Raw genomic sequence first — 17,606 nt, 5'->3', positions numbered from 1 at the left:
AATTCAGTGATTCACTCCTTACACAGTCTGCTGATGGTTATGAGGATGGAATTACAGGCTTTGTAAATGATTGTAAAACACAGGCTTGGCTCCAAAGTGGTTTATTTTCATATCTGTGATTTTAGAAAGTGAACTTAAAAGTGCTGTAGTTTTCCTTGTGTGCTGGGAGGCTGGAGAGAAGATTTTTGGAATATGTGATCTGCACAAAGTGAAGATGAGAAGATTGCTGGATAGGTAGGCAGGAGGAAAGAGAGAAAGAAAACAAACAAAGAAAGAAAACAAAGGAAAGAAGAAAGCCAGGAGAGCCCAGGTTTATTTTTAGGAAGTGTTTATTATTAGAGTGGGAGCTCACAGCCAGGCTGCATTCAGCAGGGCATCTGCACACAATGTTCTGACCTGCAGGTGCCCAAATGCCCTTCCAGAGCCCCACACAACCCCAGCAGCTTTGGGTCATCCCAAGAGAAGTGGCTGATTGCTTTTGCACCTATGCTATTAATAACTGAGGTGGAGGGCAAAACTGATAGGTTTTAAATACTGGGATCATTCCTTAAAGTCATATTATATTTGGCTTATGCATTTGTTCCCATCCCAATTAATTTGTGGTCCTCTCTCTTTGAATAGTGCACATTCCAAAGATTAAGTAGCAAGTTACTGGAAAACTCTGAACTGATAACAAAGGATTCATATTTCTGACCTAATTGTCACTGAGATGGAAGGTTTGGGAATATTTCCAAGACTTGGTTTAGTAGCCACACTTGGAGCACATCTAGCTGCAGCCTTAGCAAGTGCTGAAGGACAGGGATGCGTTTGCTGCATGGGGACCCTAAAGACTCTGGGATGAGCTGACCCAGCCTGGCCCCGTGATCCCAGTGATTACACAGGGAATCTTTAGCACATCTGGAAAGTTTGTTCAGTAATTAAATTACTCATCTGGGACTGTGAGTCTTAAACTTCCTCTGTGGATACGTTGGACCCCTTGTAAAAGGTTGTGCTCTCACACGGAGAATTTCAGGAAAGTTCCAGCTGGGATGCAGTAATTCAGGCCCTGGCTGAGGGGATGTTCTTCTTGACAGCCTCCACTCCGAACTGGTTACAAGGAGAGAAGGGATAATCAGGGCTGCAGCTGAGGGAGTAAAGATACACCCCCGCCCCCCCCCCCCCCCACCTTGCCCTTTTCCCTCCTGTCCCCCCAGAGCCACTAGTGCTGACAGCAACTCTGGTTCCTATTTGTCCTCCCATTCCAGGGGAGGGATCCTTTCCACGGCCAGGTCCTTGAGGAGTGTGAAGAGTAAAAGAGGTGTGAACAACACATCAAGTGGGCAGTACAGGGAAGCAGAGCCGTGAAAGCATTTGCTCCGTAAAAATAGAACGGGGCTGTTGGCAGCAAGAGGTGTCTGGAACAGATAAAGGCGGCACTGAGTGATGGCAGTGGGGTTGTTTTATTAGCGCAGCAGTCGGAGCTTCCTGACCTCATGAGAGAGGACGGAGCTGGGCAGGACAGGTGAGCCTGTAACTTGTTCTTCAGCACTGGAGGATTGCACCTCTCCCAATTCCGGACGGAACAGCCACCAGCAGTGTTTGACCCCAGACTGTCACCTCCCTTGTCACTGGAATGGGGAGCACAGGGCAGATTAACACCTGGCAATGATCCCGTGGAAAGGCATGAGCTGCACTCCCGTTTGTTTTAATGGGCTTTACTGTGGAGGAGCTGCTGCTCTGGAGTCCCCCTGGAGCCCCAGCATCCATCCAGCCGCTGCTCTTTGATCATCCCTGGGCACTGGGAAGCTTGTCTGTGTGCTTGGAATTAGTGTGGATGTTCTTCTCAGGTGAAATATTTATAAATCAAGGGGAAATTTTCTGACTAAACAATAAATCGCACCGTGGGTTTGCTATGAACATCCCTCGTGCATAACTGTCATAGCACAGCACTGCCTCCAAGCCAGGGATCTCATCCATCCCCATCCCACAGAGATCAGCATATCACCAGCAGCAAGTGATTTACCAGACAAGTCCCAGTTCCTGCTTGTATTGTTCAATGATTTATGGCCCATCCGATGTGGCTGTAGCTGGAGTGCAAGACAGAACCTATTCTGCAAAACAAACAAAGGGTATTAGACTAACAGATCTGATATTGAAAGATGGGTATCTCTTTGCATGGCAGCTCTCTGGCCCGTTGTTTATTTGCTGTCTCACTCAACTGCAGCTCTAGCCTTGCTGCTCTGCTGCCAGGGAGGCTAAAGCATAAAATGGAATTACAGGTATTAACAGCTGTGGGTTGTGTCACTTAGGAGCACGCAGCAACCGCTGGAAGGGCCATCAAGGATGGGCAGGGATAGCAAAAGGAAGCTCAGCACTCAAACCCGTGAGGTTTCCCCCACTGGCTCCAGGATTTCAGGTTTGGCCTGATAGAAGCAACGACTCTGAGTGAGATTTCAGCCACTCTATGGCTTTTAAAAACATTAATAGAGCATCCAAATTTAGAGCACTCCACTTTTGTTTCATTAAGAATTCCACTTTAGATGCAGACGGACTCCATGGAATGTCCCCTGGAGCAGCCCCACTCTGCTGCTGCAGGGACTAACAGGAGTTCCCACTCCTCACCCTCAGCTGCTCCCAGCTTGGGGCCTTCCTCACATCCCTCCTCATTCCTGCACCTTGAGAACCTCAGCTGACCCCCCCTCTTTAGATGTCATGGGGCAAATGCTGCCCAGCTGGAAACAAAGCTGGTTTTAGCCTCCAACTGAGTGAGGAGGCCTGGTGTGGGTGCCCGCAGAGAAAAGGAGCTCATGCTGGTTTGCAAACATCACTGGGGTTTGAATTGCCCTTCTGTGCCATCTTGGGGTGAGCAGATAGATAAATCCAGGGATTCTTACACATCTCATGGAAGCTGAGACTCAAAGATGCTGAAATCAGGCTTCAAGCAGCACTGCAAAGAGCTGAAATCAGGCACCCCTCTTCTGGACACCTCAGCCCAGCTTTGGGAACTGAGCCTCTCTCTTGGAGGGCTTTGGATGCTGCTAGGTATCCTGCTGGTGGATGGTGTTACCCAGGAGCCAGCAGAAGCCCTGGGGCAATGAGCTGAAACTTCAGGAAAGACAAGTACTGGTGTAACAGATGGGACCTTGGCCCAAAGCTTAGAAATAATGAGAATTAGAAGTGTGTCACCAGGGAAAAGCAAGATCAAATGCTTTAAATCACAGTATATTACACTTCCCCCCAGCACTTAAGCAATATACAGGCTTAATGCCTCATTTTTGCCCTTTTTAGGAGAAATAATGCCTCAGTGTGGACTTACCTAAACAGCTTGGGAATTTTTTAGCACTTGATTATTCTGAAATATTGAGGGTGAGTGGCACTTGAGTAGAAGGACTTGAAGTCCCTGGTTTGCATCTTCATGGTTTTTCTCTTTGGTCTCATTTGTTAAAGGCAGAAGGATTGTTAGGCCAGAGGCATTTCTGTAATCTCTTGGGAGATAGTGCAGGTGACTTTCTGTTTTCCATGGAAACCAGAGCAGGAAATAGTTAACAAAAGGCTCCCAGCTCTGCAGTGTGAGAGAGTAGGTTAAGAGGTTTGGGGGGAAAAAAAACCAAACAAACCAGAAAACAAAATTATCACTCTCAGCCAAGGCCAGAGCTCTCCAGATCTCCTGTCAGAGCCTGTTCCTGGGGTGGCAGTCAGACTCACTCTCTGCTCTCCAGAGCTTCGTGTGGTTTGAGGGTTTCACAGACCTTCCTCACCTTCCCCTTCAGCCTGAAAATCCTCACCAACGAGCTCTGACAAATGTGGGGAGATAATTTGGTCTAAAGCTTGCAAAAGCACCTGTCTGGCCTCCTCAAAGCAAGAAACCTCCATGGTTTAGAAGGGATGATTGCAGTGCTGTTTGGAGCCCTGGCCACCCCCATTTGATTGGAGGTTTCCTAGCTCTGGGCATCACCTTTGGAGCCTGACCTACCAGGAGCTGGGGTGTGGGGCTGGAGAGCAGCAGAGGGGCCCCAGGAAGGTGCCACTCATGGACTAACACAGCTTGGCTTCCTGGCAGGAAAGTGTCCACCAGGGATGTCTGTTGGGATCTTCCCCCTCTGGTGCCTCAGTTTCTCCTTTGGTGTGCAATGGGAAATCTCCCTCTCAGCTCTCCTGTGGCTTCAGTGATGCTGATAAAATGTTAGTGCTCGAGAGGGGTCATGCTGGATGTCTGTTCTTGGTTAATTTTCTCCTCGTGGCCATGGGCTGTGGAGAATTTCCCTGCTCTCTCCCGGGGTATTTTGTCACAGCTCTCACCTCCCCTCTGCCAGGCAGCTGTTCCCTGGGGAACTCCCAGCCTCTGCTTTTCCCTGGCAGGCCATGCAGGAAAAGAGGGCTGTGATTTAAGAGCAGAGCAAAGCACTCAGAGCCACAAAAGCACCCGGAGATTCAGACTCCCCCACCTGTGTTCCCAGGGAACTTGCTGAGTCTCAGCAGTCTTTTCCTGAACACAATTGTGCCTGCAAAGAACCTGTCTGAGCATTGTACAGCACAGGGCAGACTTTTAAGTCCTTTTTTCTTCCTTTTGTTCCTGTATTCAAGGCCTTTCTCTCTTTGATTTATGGATTTGGAGCCCATCTTTAATTATTTGCCCTGCAAAGCTGCCTGAAGCAGGGCTCAGCAGGAGTCAGACAGAGGCAGCTCAGCCCTCTGCCTTGGCACAGCAGCATTCTGCTGGAATGACCATTCCCGGGTGTGTGTGAGGGGTACAGCTCCCTGCTTCCTGCTCTTTGGGGTGGGCATGTACTTGGGTGTGCTGCGCAAACTCAGGCTCCAGCACTTCACATCCACTCCACCCCCCTGCCCCACAGGGACTGTGCCCCACAGGGCACACAGGGACTGTCACAAGGCCCACTATAAACACAGAACACTCCAGCAAGGCAAATCACCCTGGATGTGATGCCCAAAGGCATTTTCAGTGCTGGGAAATAAGGGCTCATTTATTCCCTTGAAGATTTCTGTTCCAGGATGAATAGCAGTGATGGAACTCTGCCACAGAGCAGGCAGGTCTGTACAGCCACCCTTGTACTGCCCAGCAAGACCTGTTTGGGTCTGGGAGCTCACATTTCCCTGTCTCAAGATGCTTTGAAAGGCTCTGCCTTGATTGCACTTCCATCCACTCAAGATAAATAATCGTGTTATCAGTCCACAGCAAAGCCTGAGCCTCCAGGGCTTCACAGGAGCAGCACTCCCAGCCTTGCAGCAGCCCTGCAGCTCCCAGTGCTCACACAGCATGGGGACCCAGAGCAGCTGGGGCTGCCCCTGCATCCCTGGCAGTGCCCAGGGCCAGGCTGGACGGGGCTTGGAGCAGCCTGGGACAGTGGGAGGTGTCCCTGCCATGGCAGGGGTGGAACTGGATGGGCTTTAAGGGCCCTGCCAACCCAACCAGCTCTGGGATTCTATGATTCTCTTTCCCACTGGCTCTAGGGATCATCCTCCACTGTGCATGGTGGGATGCAAACCTGGAGCTTCCTCCTCTATGGGCAAATCCTATTTCAGCTGCCTTAAATAATTTCTTCCCCAAAAAACCTTACAATAGCTTTCTGCTGGAAGCAGGGAGATGGTTGTCAAAGCCTCAGGAAACCCCTTTGATGTGGGGCAGGCAGCTGGGAGAGGTGGTAATGAGGTGCTGGGAGAACTTCAGTCACCAGGGACAGAGAGCTGCAGTTCTGAAGCTGCCCAAGCAGCAGGGCCCCTGTGCTGACACACCACAGAGTGAGGGGATGGCTGATTGTGACTTACAGGCCTCCAGGGCTTTAGGGACAGACTCATTCTGTGGCTCTGAGCAGAACTCCTGGACTTGCAAATTTATGGAAGCACTTTTTTAGTCAGCAACAGAGAGAGCAAACAGGGATTCAGTTATCAGGTCATATCTGTGGGTCCACCACACTCCCAAGTGAGGTCCCTGCAGGCTGCTTAAATTAAGAATTCCCTGGGGCAGGACCTCTGCCCTTCTCCTCTTGCAGGGCTCAGAATAGAAAGGGATTTGAGCCCCGGGAGGAGTGCACTGATAGCGTAGCTATAAATACAGGGCTGGTGGCAGGACTGCTCCTCTCTGCTGGGGCTTGTGCCAGCCATGGCAAGTGAGGGCCTGATGGAGGCTGCAGCAGCCAGAACAGCCCTAGGCACTGCAGATAGTCCTGCTCTTGGCACAGGGGCACCTCCCTGGTGCTGCCATCCCCGGCACCTCTGGGGCCACTGCTGCAGGGCCACACGGGGCTGGGCTGGCTTAGGGACCTGCTCCCAACTGTTTCCCAGCTGGAGCGTGTCATTGTTGAGTAAGAAATGACACAGCCTCACCAGAAGGCTGCTTTGCATAGAGCTCCCATCTTTACTTCAGATCCTCACTGTTAAATACAGATAGATCTGGTTGGTCAATAAATCAATACATTTCACCTGATTGGCTAATTAACAAGACACTTTTCTTATAAACAGTCTTTGAGGAAAAAACAGAAAAATAGAGAGTAGGAAAACACCATCTGCAGGTTGTTCATAATAAAAATAATCTATCATTGTTTATCTTCAACTCCCTAAAGACTCTCAGGACAATTCTGGGAAACTTATCTAGTTTTCTTGCTCTCTGACCAGGCTGTCACATCCACAGAGATGTGAAGGGACTGCCAGCACTGTCCCCAGGCTGTGTCACCCAGAGCAGCTCCACAGCTGGGGCAGCAGCCAGCTCCTGATGTTTTCCCTGGACCTTCCCACCTTTGCTTTCCCCAGAAATGCACCTGCTGCTCTTTGCTCTTTGGGGTTGGGTTATGTGTCCTGCTGCCAGCCCTGTGCTCCAGGGACACTGAGACGTGGCTGGGACAGCTGAGCTTTCCCAGGAATGCTGTGAGTTATGGGATGCTGAGTGCTGTACCCACAGCATCCATCTGGACCAAAGCTCTGCCTCCTGAGGGCTGCTGTGAGACAAACTCTGAATGCATTCTCCATCCAGGATCCTCTCTCACAGCCCTGCTGCAATCTCAAAGGCAGGACCACAGCTCACATCCTTTGCTGAATAAGACAGAGCTGAGCTTTGGCCTAGGCCAAGACTGCAAGGCCTGACTGCAAGTCACAAATACACATTGTGTGCCAGACAGGTTTTTATCTTTTCCTAACTAAAGTACTGCTGGTAACTCCAGAGTACTGGCAGGAATTTCCCTGCTGTGAGTCTGGACGCTTGGGAGGATAACAAAGTGTGTTTGTGTGGCTTGGGCTGCCACTTAACTTGAGAAGAGACTCCAGCTTCTCGTTAGAAAGTACCATTTTACCTTTTTATTGTTTTTTAATGAAACCATTTCTTCCCGAAAGAGGAGAGAATTGCCTTTTTCCTAAGTGGACATTTTTATGAAAAAATAATCCCTGAGTTTTCATTACAGTCTTCAACAAGAACATGAAAATAAAATCTGCTTGTTTCTTCCCCTGGCACTCTGGAAAAAGGAAAAATAGAAGAAAAAGAGAACAAATGGGAATTCTCAACACACATTTCTGTGGACAGAGAGGCAATGTGCAAAAGCTTTTACAAAAGGTTTTGAGATGCTATAAATTGAGTTGACATTTTCCAAAGTCCTCATAAACCTCACTGGATTATTTTGGGTGGATTTCAGCTCTAAGCCCCAAAAACCAGAGTTACCAAGTGGGAGCAATGTGGTTTTGCTCCCAGGTGTCACAGTCATATTTTCTGGAAAAATCCCTTTGCTCAGGATTCTTCTCCTGGGAAGCTGAGAAGCCTCAGAGAAGAATGAAAATAATAATTATCTGATTGCTTCTCCTCTGTTTTGCTGCTTTGGAATGTGGTTGTAGATTGTTTATCCAACAGGTGGTTGTTTGATTGGATGTGAATTGTTTTTATTTAATGACCAATCCCTGTCCAGCTGTGTTGGGACTCTGAGGAGTCAGTGACAAGTTTTAATTAGTATCTCGTTAAGCCTTCTGTAAGTATCCTTTCTCAATTCATTATTATAGCATTCTTTAATATAATATAAGTACATAAAATAATAAATTAGCCTTCTAAGAACATGGAGTCAGATTCTCAATTCCTCCTTTTTCCTGGGAATCCTGATAATTCCACACCCAGGTACCTCCCCAGGCCCTCAGGAGGACTTTCTCCAGCTGCTGAGAGAGCAGAGCTTGCTGGGGTCCCTCTTTTGTGTTCTCCTGGAATGAAAAGTGTGGATTTGCTCTGGGAGGAAAACAGCTTTGGTTTGGCTGGAGGGGCTGAACTCTCCTGGTGGACATGGGAGCTTCTCCTTGTCTTCTGTGCTGCTTTGGGGTGGGAGGGACAGGCTCAGGTCCTCTGTGCCTCCTGCCTTGCTCCCCTGAGGACAAGGAGCAGCCTCAGAGGAGGGGAGGAACCTGGAAGGAGCTTGCCTGCTGCCCTCCTGGTGTACGTGGCCCAAACCAAGCTGGCTGCTCTCTGAGGGGCTCACCCACCCTGTGTGCAGTTCCTGCCCTTGGGGTGCCCAGGGCTGGTGCCTTTCTCGAGGGGGGATTGTGCAGTGCCTGTTGGGGCTCTTGCTGTGCTTTGGGCTCTGGCTGTGCTGCCAGTGCTGGTGTGAAGGGTGAGGGCACCAGGCAGTGACCAAGCTGTGTCTTTGTCAAGAGGTGCTCTTTGCTTTGCTGAGCACTGAAATGAGGACAGTCTCACTCAGTTCCACCCCGCTCTGCCCCTGGGGTTCTTGCCAAAGCCCTTTTTGCCCTTGCTCCCCTAAAGGCTGCATTCCTTGGTCGCAGCAGTAGCACAACCTGTAGCTGGTGTTCAGGGGTTTGTGTTCCAAAGTTCCCATGGAGGGCTGGTGCCACTTTCTACTTGTACAGAGGGAGAAACTGAAGCACAGAGCAGGCAATTTATGGGATAAATGTTAAAAACAGGTGTGTATGGAAACTTGCTGGGTCTGACAACTTTCTATGAGCCCTCTGTTGAGCTCTCTGACCTCCTCTTCAGCTGCTGACAGGGCTGTGATAGCACAAGAAACAGGAATTCCTCATTGGCTACAACCAGAGTCCAGCCCAAAGAGTAGTGAGGTATTGCCCACCTTGCCCTTAGACCTGCTTAAGGCCCACTGGCCCTCTCTGACCCATCTGTGAGGGGGAAGCTGAGGCACAGAACTCCCAGGGCTTACAAACCCTCTGCTTGTGCAGGCAGGAGAACTTTGCTGGAAACTGCACCACTTCTGGAGAACGATGCTAGTGGCAGAGTGGGTCTTTCTCCTGTTTGGCATAGATGGCACTGGAGCGCATTGTGGGGTTTCTCCTCCCCTTTGGCACCACAAGGGCAGCACCTTCCCAGGGCTTGGTCTCCTGCCTGCCCCAGCGGATTCTCTGGACACCTGGAACTGTTGTCTCTCCTCTCCCATCCCAAATTCAGTAAAAGCTGCTTTTAATGCTGCCTGAAATCTCTGATACAGGAGAATTTCCACCCTACTGGGATCATTGACCTTCCTGCCTTTCCAGTATTTGCAGCTAATGGATAATTTATTTGTTGTTTTGGTGATTGTTGTTTTTTCAACTATTATTTATTCAGGGAGGCTCTGGGACTGCCACCTGTCCTGGTCCATGGGCAGAGCCTTCCCTGCACCTCAGCGGGCTCTGAGAGCACCAGCTCAGGCCAGCATGGAAATCACAGCAATGGAACCCCCACAGGGCACCATTTGGGTTTGGGGGTTTTGTTTTCACCCACAGGACAGGAGTGCTGGGTTCCGTTCCTTGAGCTTTACTGCAGCATCAGCCTCACTACATGGCTGAGGCAATAGAGAGATGGCAAAGCTCATGTACAGCCAGCAGCAGCCAAAGGTTGCTTTGTTACAGAACATTTTAAAAACTTTCTGGCCAACAGCACATTGCTAAAGCTTACAGACAGCTGTTTTAACCAGTTACTACAAGGACACATACACCTCAGCTTCACACAATGCTGGCTTGGCTGCTTTCTATTAACAACACACAATACACCAGTAGAAGCTTAAAATCTTCTACTGTCTTACTAAATATATTTTCCTGCAGTCTTAACATCTATCTTAACCAAACCTAAAACTCAAGGTTTTGTTTCATGTCCTTACTTGCTGTACTATTGTAACTTTTTCTGCCTTCAGACTTGGTAGCTACAGCTAGCTCTGAGTTCTCTGTTCTTTCTGTTTCTAAAGCCTGCTTTTCCATCTTTCTAAAAATCTTCTTACCTTTGCTGTTTCCCACAGGTGCTCCTTGTTAGGGCCTTGCAGCTGTTAAACCTCACTTGTCCTCAGTTTGGGGCAAGGAGCAGACAGGTTCCCCACAGCATCACTTACAGGGAGGGGACTCAGTGCTGGCACAACACAGCACAGCAGAACACAGCACAGCTTCTCCTGCCCAGGAACAGGTAGCTGTGGGGCTTGGGATGGACTTGTGCAGTCCCACAGTAATCCCGCAGTAGGTCAAGCCCAGGTGCCCTGGAAGTGCCAGGAATTCACCTGTGGAAGGCAGAGGAGGAGCTGCTGTGCTGGGCTGAGCATGTGCTCCCTGTCCACCACTCAGCAGGGCTGAAGTGCCTCTGGGGGCCTTTTCTCCAGCCCCAAGGTGAGGTCATTCATGTGTTCAAGAGGCACCAGACATCAGGAACACTCAGAGCCACCAGGATCAGGCAATCCAGCCTGCCCTGGGACCCTGGGCAGAGTTAGCAGCAGGGTTGCTGTGCCCCGAGGTTGTGCTGTGGGAAATCCTTTCAGATTGCTCCCTGTGCAGTAGGGAGGGTTTCCAGCCATGAAAGGGAACTGAATTCCTGCTGTATGGAGATTCATTTGCTGCCTCAGCCACCAAATGGTGGAAAAAGCAGCTGAGGATGCAGCAGTCCAGCTGTTAAGGTGTTTATTGGGATGAATATTGTATATAATTCTTGGAGCAGTTCTGTTTCTTTGCAGAAGGCACAATCCACAGCAGCAGGATTTAGGAGTATGGACAAGCCTGTGTTTCCATAAAACCATGTTTGATGGCAGGACATGATGGAGGTATCTGTCACATGAACACCCAATGTCAAAGGCTTGGTTAAAGCTGCCCCATGATCCTGTGGAGCTCCTCATGTCTTTCCAGGCTCAGCCTTCCCACTTCCTTATCCATTCCCAGTCTGCAGACTTCTCATTGCTGGCCAGGTTTCTTCTTACAGATTTATTATCTGCATTTCTTGTTCCGTGGAATTGGACTACTCTGTGTCCCTGACTTACCTGATTTCCTCAGTCCCCACTCTAACCCTGCTGTAGTTGTGTTCTGTGCTCCATTTCCTTCTCCTGGACTCTCTGCTCAGGTGTTTCCAGTTCCCTCCCTTTCTTCCTCATGTTCTGCAGCTTCTGATCCAATCCTGTGTTGTCCCACCCCCAAAGGCTTCTCCTGCTCTCCCTTTGGGGTGTCCCTTTTCCCTCCTGCTCCCATCAGCTGAGGGGGCCCAGAGGAGACATTGCAGGAGTGGGGGATGCTCCCTGTTGCCCCTCCAAGGATTTTGCTCCCTAGGGAAGGGGGCGTGTTGGCACTTCTGTTGGAAAGGGAGGAACTTGGTGCTATTTTATAACCTTCAAGGCAAATCCTGTTTCAGGTGCATTGTTTAGATGACAAGGCAGACAAGGACGTGCCTGGATACAAACTGGAGTCCAGTGGATGTTTTTCCATATCCCAAGAGATGGATTTTCAGTGAGGCTTTGCTGGAGAACCCTATTGCACTGCCTGGATGTGCTGGGCAATATTTCTGTGGCTACACAGTTAAGATTTTATGGAAGCCTTGTTCTGTTTAATGTAGCTGTAGTTGGGTTATAAATTAATAATCCCTGCTGCTGGGACTGCTGTGGAGCAAGATGGCTTGTATGTAAATAATTCATGCCATTAAATTTGTTGTGTTCCCTGTCTACAGCTCATTTACCTGCTGTGACTACAAATATTCCTCTGCCCTTTGGAGAAGGTGTTGGGAGATGCCAGGTGTGAGAGGTCTGTCAGGAAGAGGCTTCTGCCCTGCTTAAATGGATCAGAAACTCCTGGGACAGGGAGTGCCAGGACAGTCTGCTTTGTGAACGTGGCAGGGTGAGGACTTCACCTTGGGTTTGGAGACTGGAGAGGTCCAGGCTGTGGGAGATGGGCTGCCCTGGCACATCCATCTAGGGCATCAGGAGGAATTTCTCCATGGAAGGGGCTGCCCAGGGAGGTGTGCAGCCCCATCCCTGGAGGTGCCACTCAGAGCTCTGGGCTGGGACAAAGTGGGGGTGGGGCACAGGTGGGACTCAGTGATCCAGGAGGGCTTTCCCAACCTCAGTGATCCACTGATCACAGCTCTGCCTCCTTTCCAAGCTCTCCCTCTTTGTTTTTAGCTCTTCTAGAATTATTTCAGTGCTTGTCCCCACCGGTAAACCAGGAACAACTGGAATTCTTCCCTGCTTCACATGCAAATTCCATGGGGTTTCCAATGTATTTTTTAATTTAAATTCCCCCATGTTTCCTTGGAAAGCAGCTCCCCAGAGGCAATAAAGAATCCTTTCCAGCCTCAGGCACCACCACTCTGTGTTGCAGTGAGCAGAGTAAGGTAATGACAGAAGTCCTGCACAGACGAAGGTAAAGGGAGTACAAAATAAAATTTAAAAAAATATTACTGTATTAAGATGTTTTCCGGAGTTCTAATGCACTGTCTCTAAAATATTTGGATGTTTGTAGAAATTTGTGGAAATCTGATGTTTACAAGAGCTTTGATGCTGCTTTATTACTCCTGTATTAGGAGATTATTTCAGACCACACTGGTAATACTTTTCTGTTGTGATGTTGTCAATTCTGATTTGTTTTCCCTCAGCCTTGCTGCTGCTCTCATCTGCATGTGATGATCCAGGGCAAGACTTGAGGGAATCCAGGGAAGACTGTGCTGGAATAACTCCCATCTTCTCCTCACACACCAGAAACCGGATTCTCTGACAGTAAGTAATATTTATGTGCTTTTATGCATCATACATAACCTGTAAAATTGTGTTATTGTCAAGTTCCCATCATATATTATCTAGAAGCAGCTTTAAAAGGTTGGTTTAGCTTTATGTATAAATACTGATGAGAAATCTGAAGCATGTTTTTCTGCAGAAAATACTTATATCAGACTCAAATTTATCTGGAAAAGATGTTATCCCTTATGTTCCTGCTGAAGTCTACTTAGGAGACAGCCTGAGCAAGGCTGTGTCTGTATAAATAAGAAGAACTATTAGTTTGGGACCAATTTATTCACTGAAAAGGCTTCTGAAGAAATACATCAGCATATTGGAAATCACTACAAAGGGTTTGGGTGATATTTATTGAGGCTGAAGACAAATGTTTGGGATGGAAAGAAACAAGAAAGAAGTCCTGTAGTGGCAGGAGCTGAACAAAATGAGGCAAGGGCTTGTTAACTTCGAAACAACTGCGAGTTCTTGAAGTTTTTTTTGAGGGAACTTTTACTGCTTTGTTTTAGTTAAAAACCAGGTTTCTGTTTATCTGGGAAAAAGATTTTTAAATAGTGAAGGAATGAGTGACATTGGGATTCAAAGTTTGGCACTTGGCAAATGATCTGTGTGTTATGGTTAAGCTTTATGCTGAGATTGACAAGTGATGGCCAGCAAGTGCCCAGCACACCTGGCCAATGCTCCAGACCAACTGGAAAAGTGGCTACTGCAGGTGACACCTCTGCTGGGGGCTGAGCTGGGAGGAGGCAAAGGAGCTGCTCCTAAACAGGAAAATGGGCTTTAATATCTCCTTTTAAAGCTGCTGCAAATGGGCTGGGAATGTTTTATTGCAAGCCTGCAGGAGTGACCTCTCACCCTGCCCTGCTCTGAGGGGCTTTGCTGCCCTGCCTGGGTGTGGTGTGGGGATTTGGAGGCTCCCCCAGCCCAGCCCAGCCCAGCACTCTGTGTGATGCTGTGTGCACAGAACATGGGGCATAATGGAACATGAAGTATTGTGCTCTTCCCTAACCTATTTACATGACTTTATTACCATTGAATTTTACTGAGCATGTCAGGAGTGGAGAGGGAAATATAATCTAATAGGAAGGAATGTACCCCTCTGGAGCAGGGAAGCTGTGAGATAAAAAATGGGGTTTAGACAGGCAAATGAACTGATGCACTGGGGAGGGAAGTGATCACACTCTTATTCTTCCCCTAAAAACAAGTTAAAATTCTTCCCACAACTTGATGTGGTGGCAATATTCAAGTGTCCCAGCTGGTATATTTTGTAAGGATTGAAAGGAATAACAAAGCCAAAGGTGATGGAAATAACTGGATGATGCAGTGGGCAGCAGTCAGTTGGGACTGGGATGTGCATAACCCTGAAATGCATTGATCAAACGCATGAATGTATCTCACTATCCCAGATTGTTTGCCTTGAAATGGAAGCAATTTAATCTTTAAAAAAAATAATGAAAGAGCAAACTGTAAATGAGACCTTCTGGCAGCAGGACAGGCTGTGGTCCCAGAGGCAGCAGCACAGGCCGGGATGACAAATGAGGTCATTAAAGTAAATAGCATAAATTGAGTCTTGGCATTGGGAAGGAATCCTTATTATGATGAAGGGCATGAATATGGGAAGAAGAAAAGGAGGAGGAATTCACTTATCTGGGGCAGGGAGCAGAGTAATCCTGTGGCTGCTCCTGCTGCCTCCTTCATTGCAAGGCAAGGAGTCCATTTAATTTCACAGGGTTTTCAGCAGGGCGTGGTTTGGAAGTGCGTTAAAGATTATAAAGTGTCACTCCTTCAAACAGCATCCAGGAGGCTGCTGAATCAAAGCCTGGGATCCTTTACTCATTGGGTCTCACCTTTGACATCACATTTGCGGCACACTTATGCTTTGCCTGCTGATTTTTCATTTTTAAAGAGTTTCTTAACATGAGTGTTCAAAACCTGAGCACTTGGTTTCCTCTGGATAGGCTTGGATAGTAGGAAGTGTAAAACTTGGTGTTAAAGGGCTGTGGCAGCCAGTTCCCACAGCCTGACCAGCCAGGGAATGCTGGCCTCCAAGTCTGGGCTTCCTTAGGTGCTGGTGACAGCCAAGTTGATTATCCTGCTCAGATTAACAGGGAGTTGTGACAGTCCTTAAGGTCTCATGGACTTCTTAAAGTTGTTGGGCTTTTTGAAATCAGTGAGAATCAGTGGGTAACTCGGAATCCTCTGTGCAAAGTCTTGGGGTTGTTTTTGTCTGCACTGATACTGAAATAAATCCTTGCTCCTGTAAGAGCAGATGTAACTGCCAAGTTTGGGCATTGCCCTGGGAATCTTGAGCCCTGAGTGTCACTGTCCTCTAGCCTTCTTGTGGCCTCTCTACTGGCACTAATGATACTTACACTGTGTAAAGGCACCTTACACTATGTTACTAATTAGGTAAAAGTTCATATGGTCCCATTAGTACACTACAGTTCTGTGGTTTTCTTCTCTGAGGCTCAGTTCCTGTGCTCATCCTATTGTGAGGGTAAATCACTCATGAAAAGCAGTTTGAATTAATGAAAAACAGATTTTGGCTTCAACGGGATTGTCTTTGAGGTCCCTTCCAACCCAAAGTCCGTGCCTAGGGCCAGGTTTTCCTACACCTCCTGAGCTCTCAAAGAGGGCTCTGAGGCACTCGAAGGTGTGGAAATGCACTTTTCCTGTTTAGCTTGCAAAGGCAGATTTATCTCTAAGAGTAGCTCCTAGTCTTTCACAACATGCCTTGAAAAAAATGAAAGCCCAACCAAAACCAAACAGAAATTTCCTCCATTTGCCTTGGAAATGCTGGTTTTTGTTGAGCCCATCATGGTGTGGTTGTAGAGATTTGCATGGGCTGTTGAAAGGAGTGAGCTCCAGAGCTGCTGGGGGTAGCTCTGAGCTGTGGGAGGAGGAAGGAGCAGCTTAGGGACAGTTCAGGGTATTTGCATTAACAAACACTGCTGGGGCTGCAGCTGAGGAGCTGGAAAAATGCATTTCACAGCAGCATCTCTGTGAGTGCAGCAGGATGAAGGAACACTTCCACAGGGTTTTGTGGCACACAATTGGAGGAATTGCTGCAGAATGGATGGGGATGAGAAGGGAAATGGGATGTGAGGGAGCTCAAGCAGCACTTGAATTCATGACAGTCCAGACAGAGAGGGAAGGCTGCTCAGGGAGTTTTGTAAGACCTCTAAAATCAGTGTGCACATAAAGGCATGGAAGGATTGTTGTGTCAGGCTGGAGGTCAGGAAAGGTTCTGCCCCCCGAGGGTGCTGGCACTGCCCAGGCTGCCCAGGGAATGGGCACAGCCCCGAGGCTGCCAGAGCTCCAGGAGGGTTTGGGCAGCGCTGCCAGGGATGCCCAGGGTGGGGTTGCTGGGGGGTCTGGGCAGGGCCAGGGACTGGATCAATGATACCTGTGGGTCCAGCTCAGGATATTCCATGGTGGTGTGATGGGATCTTTCCACACCCCTCTGGCATTTGGGGTTGTGTCAGTCCCAGCTGCTTTCTTTGGCTCCTGCCTCGCAGGCACAGCTGGTGTGTGCCAGCCCTGGGGCACTCCCAGGTGCCACCAGGTCTGGGGAACACTCACCAAGCTGCTTCCCCCCCTGCACTTGGGATTTCCTGTGCATCTCTGATATCAGGCACGGGCAGCCTGCTCTGTCAGAGCCCAGGGAAGCAGGAAACAGGGGAGTTGGAGGCTGAGGGTTAATTCGCTCAGGTTTTGCCTCTAATTGCTGCAGAGTGAGAGTCTGCTCTGCTTTTCTGGGAATGATGGAATCCAACCAGAACTCAAATCAGAGGGCAATAAATGCTTCTTGAAAATGGGAGTAGGAGAAAATTGCTGATTCCTCCAGCTCTGGGAAAAGGGACCTAAGGAAAGTTTACGGTGAGGACTCAGCAGTTGCTGAGGGAAAGCCCTGCCCTCCAGAAGATGAGATGGGTTTTTTGTTACACTGGGTTGAGCCAGTGCCACATGCCACGTCCTGACGCTGGGAAAAGATTGTATGGCATGTTTTGTGTGAAATATGTGTGTCTTTGTAACAAAAAGTGTTTGGTGGTGTTTTGATGATCAGAGCTTTTCTGTCATGAGAAGAAGCAGGAAGCTGAACAGAAATGAAAACTCTGTCCTCACTTGTGTGCCCTGGGTCAGGAGAAATTCAAGGATTCACTTAATGCTGTTGTTATTAGTTAGAACATCTATATGCTGGGAAAACACTCCTAGAGTATTAATAAAATGACTGTAATTTTTTGCCAAGAAATATTCAAAACCTTTTAAGTAAATACTGGAGAAAAGCATTCATTTTGGAAGAAAAAGGGGGGAAAAGAATTGATTCTGAAAAATGGGATTTCAAACACCTCCCTCACTCACGGAGAAATCTGGAGTTGTGCTTCATCAGCAGGAAACCAAAAATGTTTGTGGCTCCATTGCCACAAATCCCTAAACAAATGTGGCTTGAATAATAGATTGACTTGCTTAGGAGAGCTTTTCCCTAAGCAAACTTAGGGATCAATAACTAATTATTTGCAGGAATAGCCTTGTGAATTTCCCATCATAAATAGATCCAGGACAACTCTCAGTTGCTCCAATCCATGTGTGACCAAACGAGGTAAAAGTAATTATTCTCTTAGCTCACATACTGATTTATCCTTGGTTTTTTCTCTGCTTGTTTTTGATGGAACA

This window comes from Haemorhous mexicanus, chromosome 24 (genome assembly GCF_027477595.1).
Source record: "Haemorhous mexicanus isolate bHaeMex1 chromosome 24, bHaeMex1.pri, whole genome shotgun sequence".
Classification (NCBI taxonomy): domain Eukaryota; kingdom Metazoa; phylum Chordata; class Aves; order Passeriformes; family Fringillidae; genus Haemorhous; species Haemorhous mexicanus.
This window is presented reverse-complemented; position numbering follows the sequence as displayed.